The 7338-nt window shown below is 36.7% G+C and overlaps 1 protein-coding gene across 1 annotated transcript in view; it reads right to left on the bottom strand.

Annotated features, from left to right (window-relative positions):
• The window catches only part of LOC108977066 (ALK tyrosine kinase receptor), a 37854-nt gene extending 34498 nt beyond the window's left edge, over positions 1-3356 (bottom strand). The window contains exon 1 of the mRNA XM_018946567.1: positions 2836-3356. The gene's annotated coding sequence lies outside the window, so the exon portion shown is untranslated. The remainder of the gene's footprint in view (positions 1-2835) is intronic.
• Positions 3357-7338: the final 3982 nt, after the last annotated feature.

The raw sequence follows: 7338 nt of genomic DNA, 5'->3' as shown, positions 1-7338 counted from the left end.
TTTGCCCAAAGTAAATATATTTCGAGGTATTGAAGATACTAGGCCTTACATATCATATATTTATATTTTCAATTTAAATATTATACCACAATTGTGTACGATATATTCATWTWTGTATATACATACATAWATTTCTCTCGCCGGCCATCGTCTTGTTTTGAAAATCTCGGAAATTTGTTTTCACATTTTGGCGCTATRCCTTTCCACACCATTTTCGTGCTTTTAATTTAATTATTACTTTTAAATTATTATTGTTGTTGCTATTTTTATTGTTATTACTTTTATTATAGCACTAATTGTTGTTTCATTTACAGATGKGTTGTTTGCTTTGGCAAAAATATAAATGCGAAAAACATGGAAAATTGAAAAGTTCTCAAGCAATCTAAGTGTAAATATATATAAATATTTCATCTGGGGAAAATAAAAACTGTTATAAAACTATAATGCAGCTGATATTAAAATATTTATTCTTAAAACTTATTTATTGTTTCAAAAACTGGTGTATATATTTTCTGTGGAAAGTTGAATTTCACAWAGTGAAATTGTTTCAAGAAAAAAGGAGAAAGAGATTATGACATTATCGAGTTTTTACTCATTTGACAAGTATTTGGCAGAAGAATAATYCGTGATGTCATAAATGACCGTTAAAATAAGCTAACAAACATTCGAAAGTATTTTCGTTTGGCACCCGTGTGAGTCTGATTGTTTGAAGTTGACTTACATAATCAAAATAATAAAGCAGGAATTAGTAGAGATTCCTAATGTCTTGAGAAGTTCCTGCTTTCTGAAAACAAAGTTTATACAAAATTTAAAAAGATTTATGGTCCTAAGATTTAAATCCCACGTATTGTTCGTTGCTATGTAAGAGTACCTTATATTGATATATAAACCGGTGTTAAGATGATGATGATTCAAAAATATTCATGGCCGAACAGCATCCAATGAAAGCTATGATATTTGCTTTGGCGATTGATAGGAAAAATAATGTATCCATAAGATTAGACTATAAGAAATGAAGCCGACAACCCTAAGTCTTTATATACAACAGATTTTTTTTTTACTATGAACTTCTCTTATCGGTTTGAAATATAATTGCGATTATGATTGTTCGTTTGATATCACAAAGCATTTTTTTTATTATATTTCTAATATAAATTGCAAAATTTTAAAGAAAAGTTTTACAAAAGTATGTCTAAAATTATAAAACCTCTTCTTCGAACTATGGGATTTATCTAAACTAAGTCTTCTTTATCTTTAGGAAATCTCACTGAAAAAGGTTTTACAAAAATGCTATGCATAGACTTTCAGCTGTGTTTCAATGACTATCATTTGGATACCCAATTCCATATGTAAAGCTCGGCTACTTCAGAAACTGCYAACGTACGTAACGTACCAATCTCAGACTAACGAGACTTTGCGTCCAAAGTTCGGTCGACCTAATCGCCTAGCCCATTTGTTGAGTCGGCGTTRCGAGTTTTCGAGAAAAAAGTTCTGCGGAAGACAACGGCGAAGTTAATGAAACGATGAGCTGTACGAGATATACGATGACATTTGCATAATTCAACGAATTAAGAAACAGCTGTTACACTGGATAGGTTGTGGCATTCGAATGGATGAAAACAATCGACAGTATTTGAGGTAGTACCCGCCGGGGAATGCAGAGAAAGAAGAACACCTCCATTCCGTTGGAACGGTCAGGTGGAGAGGACTTGGTTAAACTTGGAATTTCAAACTGAGAAAAGTAAGATCGACTGAGTTCGACTACAACCGCGGTAGAGCATCTCCCAGCAGAGCCGGTAATTGAAGCAACCATGGATTGCTTTCGCACCATAGTAACTTTAGTGGATTATGTACATCCCCAGAGCGCTTCGACGACGCTATTGCTGTTGTGGAGCAGAGTAATAAAGAAGGCGCGAGTGAGAATGGTCACAAAACGGGGTGGCCGTCGCACCCGACGTGCACAACAAAAATTGTGTTCAACGACGAAGCTTACTTTTGATTGAATTGGTACGTCATAAAATAAAATTGTCGCATTTGGAGCAATGGTAATACAAAAGCCATTGTTGAGACGGCGTTACAGCCTCAAAAAGTCACTCTTTGGTGTGATCTTTGATTCATATTTCTTCAAAAATGAAGACRCCCAGAATRTTGCAGTCAACAGGGTGTAGTAAAGAGCCATGATTAGATACTTGTTTGTGCCTGAATTGATGGATGCTGATGTGGACGATCCTTGTTTATAACAAGACGGCGCTACAGCCCATGAAAAAATCCATTTGTTAAAGGAAACTTTTAGCGAGTGATCTCGTGTAGTGAGCCTGTGGCGCGGGCTCCAAGATCTTGCGATTAAACAWGGTTGGACTATTTTTTATCGAGTTATGTGAAGTTGCTTGCYTAAGCAGATAAGCCAGCRACCATCGACGCTTTGGAAGAGAATATTCGCCTCGTTATTGCTAACATTAGCTCTAATTGTTGCCAAAAGTAGTGAACTAGAAACTGATTGCCTTGAGTTTCCTGCATAATTTTTGTCACCTACAAAATTAATTTCATTTTACCCAAAAATTAATTTAAAATAATAATTCCAGAAAGACAAGCAGTGAGCAATTTGTAACGCGTGCCGATTGTAAATATATATGTACATATACATACATACATATGGGCGCATAAAATATATTTAAGTGCCACACATACCCATTACTTCCTTGTCGTTCAAGGTTCATTTCAGAATTGCCAAAAATTTGCWGATTTATTTACATACTGTTGTTGTTTTTGTAGGTTGAAATATCAGAGCGTAAATGATAATAAAATWAAGCGAATTTATCGCGCTTCGTCACTTACCCCCACAAACGAATAAGATAAAAGCCTGTGTTAAGCGGCGGCAGCTGGTGATCTTTATTCGGACACTTCAGTAGTTTGTTACTAATATTTATACGCCTCACACTTTAATGGACTTGTTTGTATGTACGTAAGTATACACATTTATTTTAACAGGCGCTTGAACTTTCCTCAATTCACGTAGATTTCTTCAAGGCACTTGCGGCACCGACTGCCAGTAATCGCGGCCGCCGAGTTAATTCAATTCAAATTCAAGCATAAAATCACACACTCGCGCATACACCAACGACATAACAACAAAAACACTACGCGTTTATTAATACGCTTTAACAATGCCCACAATTGTATTAAAAGTAAAATCACTTAGTGGATTTGACGCGAAATAGGCGTAAGAATGCGAATTGCTTCAGGTTAAACAAAAAAAAAAAAATAAAAAATAAATAAAAAAAAAATCGTCAAAAACTAACACAGAAACCCGTCGAATATCTACGTATCTGAAAATCTACACCTTCACTGTCGGCACATCCGCTCGATCGCCTGTAKTGCAAGAACGCTTATCTCAAACTGAACGCTGTAATCGCACTAAGATCGTTTGTGGCAACGGCGGCGCTGTCGTAGAGCTCCTTGCATCACCACTTGACTGACAGACTTCGCGGAAATTTCAAAWTTCTCGAAGACACCGCTGCACTGAGAGTGGGATTTGCGCACTCGGCAAATGAAAAGGCAAAAACAAAAGTGAAAATAAAAGAAAATTTATGCTACATGCACTTGTCGCACAGTAGCCACCCTCGCTGATTAGCTGCTGAGATGGGAAAATGTCTAGAAAAAAAGATACACACAAGCAAGGCAGCAGCAGTGAGCAAGACTAACTCGATACAAAAAAAAAAAAAGCAAGAAAAAGCAAAAAAATAATAAGGTTTTTTTGTCGCTGTCTTTGCCACAGTAAAGTCAAACGCAGCATAATATATTTTATGTATAAACACACACCCACGACTAGCTATAGTATGTATATAGACTTGTATGTCCATATACATATATATGTAGTATATAAAAAAACCCACATACTATATGTCATGTGCAGTCAACACAAGTGATGTTTTTGTGAGGGYTGTCGACGCTGGCATCAGGATCGGTTCGCCAGCCGGTAAATGTCATTGCGCATGCCCTTTTGTMCATCGTACCACGTCGGCAAGATTTCGATCAATTTTTAGTGTTATCTCTGGCACGTTTTACGCAAGAAAAAGCGTTAAATTTTTTTCTTAATTTTGATTTTCCTTCAAAGAAAATGTATGGCAATTTCATTCGCAAGTATGTAGGTGACAAAAAAGTACTCAAAAAATTAAATGCAAAATATTATTCATCCATATTTATTTTGTCGTCYTCAAAGTAATCCCCACCAAATGTAATACACTAAYGCCAACGATKTTTTCAGACCTCKTAACACTTTTCGGAAGCMCTTTTTGTTTTATCTCTTCGATCGACTGAAAGTGAGTTCTATTCCGATGATTGTTCACTTGTTTGCATAGCTAATTCATAAACTCCTGTTTCATGAACCGTTATATAGGATTTGTCTGGAAAGTRATAGGACTGAGTCGATTTAAAAAAATGTATTGRACAAATCGTTAAAATTSTTTAAAAACTTTCAAAATGCAAGCATTAATTGCGTCACGACAGGTATTCTTCGGAATAACCTTGAGAGCCGAGGTGTTTGCTGCTTGGATCCCCTCTGTAGTCTCAATTTCGGCTTCCACCAGTCACAGAAACACTTAGCGCGAAAATGTTTGTTCTGACTCTCCAGGTGCTCGGAAACAACTGAGCCGCTAATTCGTTAGCTAAGAACGCCCTCTATGGAATTCAGTTGAGCCCGACATTTGCGGCGGATAAAAATTAGTCCTATTTCTTTCCGGAAAAACCCTCTAATGTTCTCCATAAAGGTGGGATTGGAATTCGTACTATCAAACATGTCCAAAGACACTTGTTTTCCGTACTCTTTTTGACAAAAAAAAAAAAAAAATTCTTTATCGAGACGTGCCGAGCAAGAACGCGTTTCATACCCAAAATATCCACCAAAACCATTTGAACGGACTGGCGAGAGATGTTGAGCTTTCTTGTCATCTCTCCAACAGTAGYCKGACAATTTCCAAGCAYCATATTCTTCACTTTTCTTTTAATATTTTCATCATCACCACTCTTAGTCACAATGTACATACAATAGTTCAGTAAAGTATTTACTGGTATTATCCTTTCATTTTAAAAACAACAGATGAAGTACACTTTAAGTATTGATAAAAGTTCGAAAATAAGTTTAATTCTTTCTGGAACCTCTTACATTTATTTGTCGACTACAGGGGTGGGCATTGAAAAAGCAATATTATGCTCAAAGGTTTTATTATATTGATTAACATTAGCGGGCTTTCGGATTTATCAACAGCAAAATTATGCAAAATTTCAGATCAATATCTCAAAATCTCTAGAACTAGACTATATCACAATACATATTTCTCCTATTCTGGAGTCTCAAAAAAAAATTAGGAGTTGCTTGCTAAATATATCATGCACGGACGCATAGTTTATGCTCCTCCTCTCTGCTCTCTCCACTCTCCACTCTTCCACTGCAACGTTARGCGGTAGCTGCTTGAGTGATATATGCACTGCGATGAGAGACAAACACATGAAACAGCCCTTTTGCAGTTTAGCCGCCACCTTGTTTCTTATACATTATTGTATGTACATATGTATGCACATATCGATGATTTCTACACATGTGCGTGTGCCCACTTGACTTCACAACATAGTACGAAAATATAATTTATGAACAGCACTTTGTTGTTGTGCGACTAGTTGCGCTGATCGTGAGGTCTGTGTGTTTGGCTTGTTGTTGTGTCAGTTGCGCAGCGGGCGGGCAGTCGTGTGGCGTCTATAACGTCATTAAATCAAGAATGAATGAGCAAAACGTAGATGCTGAGGAATATGTATKTATGTATATTCAGTAGCACATGTGTTTTGTATGTATTTGTAAATGTGGGCGACAGGAAGTTGTGTGTGCGTGGCACAGTGTGTTAAGAGAGAGGAAAATGAACACACACAATTTGTTTTATTAATGTACTAACCTAGAATAACCAAAAGCATTGTATACATACATATAGTCTAAGGCAGCAGGAGTAATTAAAAAACCAATTTCTCACATTTTCGCCGACAAACTATAGTATCTCCAAGAAAAAACTTTTTTTATTTTTATTTGGATGAGATGGAAGTTGTATATAACGCCAGGTGTAGTAAAAGCGAGATTTCACATCGATATGTGGCGATTGAAGCACGGAATCGCTGAAAACTAACGCATTTAGAGGAAAAGAAAGAGCTATTTCACCTAAGCTATGTACCGTGTCATAAGTCACTCAAAACGTTGGCAAAAATCTGTGAATTGGTATTCGCATTGCTTTCGTATCCACCGTATACTCTAGATCTAGCCCTTAACGACTATTTTCTGTTCGCGCATGTCAAAAGAACACTCGCTGGAAAGAAATTTTCGACGAATGCAGAGATGATCACCGAGACGGAGGCATATTTTGACGCAAAGCAAAATTCGTATTACAAAAATGATATTGAAAAGTTGGAGGGGCGCCCTTATCAGTGAATCACCCTCGAAGGTACATACCGCTAAAAAATGTGTGTTAACTATGGTAGGTCGTGGACTTTGAAAATTTAAAAACAAAATTTTTTTTTGGAAAGACTTATTACATTTAACTAGAATATTAATTGAACTTGTTCTATACATTTTAAGCACCAGATTATATTATTATTAGGAAAGAATGCGAGCTACATTCAATAAGAGAATTTCACARTAAACTAAAATTTTCTATATAAACCTCTGACAATGAATTTAATTCTATGAAAAATTTGATGGATCGAATTAACATCTGCGATTCTTTGCTGAAACGAAATTAAACCGAACCATTTCTGAAGCGAATGGTAACGGGAGACGAAAAGTGGATCAAATACAACAATAATGTGCGAAAAAGATCACGGTCTAAGCGTGCTGAAGCTCAACAAAATGGTCGCGAAGCCAGTATTGACGCCTCGAAAGGTTATGCAGAGTGTTTGGTGGGATTGAAAAGAAATCATCTACTATGTGCTGCTCCAGCCTTATCGAATGATTAATTTTACATTTTACTGTCAACAAAGATGAGATTGAAGCAAGCAATCGAAAAAAAAACGGCCAGWACTGATCAACAGAAAGGGCTTCGTCTTCCATCAGAACAATGCTAGATCATAAAAATTTTTGATGACTCGGCGAAAACTGGGAGAGCTTGGCTGGGTAGTTTTGATGCATCCACCATATAGCCCTGACCTTGCACCAACGGACTACCATTTGTTTCGGTCAATGCAGAGCTCCCTTAATGGAGTAAAGTTGGCTGCAAGAGAAGCCTGTGAAAATTACTTGTCGCAGTTWWTCGTCGAGAAAGCAGACAAGTTTTRCATTGGYGGAATAATGTCTCTAGAGAAAAA

Source organism: Bactrocera latifrons, unplaced genomic scaffold, assembly GCF_001853355.1.
Source record: "Bactrocera latifrons isolate USDA-ARS-PBARC rearing strain unplaced genomic scaffold, ASM185335v1 scaffold_83, whole genome shotgun sequence".
NCBI classification, from domain to species: domain Eukaryota; kingdom Metazoa; phylum Arthropoda; class Insecta; order Diptera; family Tephritidae; genus Bactrocera; species Bactrocera latifrons.
This window is presented reverse-complemented; position numbering and strand designations above follow the sequence as displayed.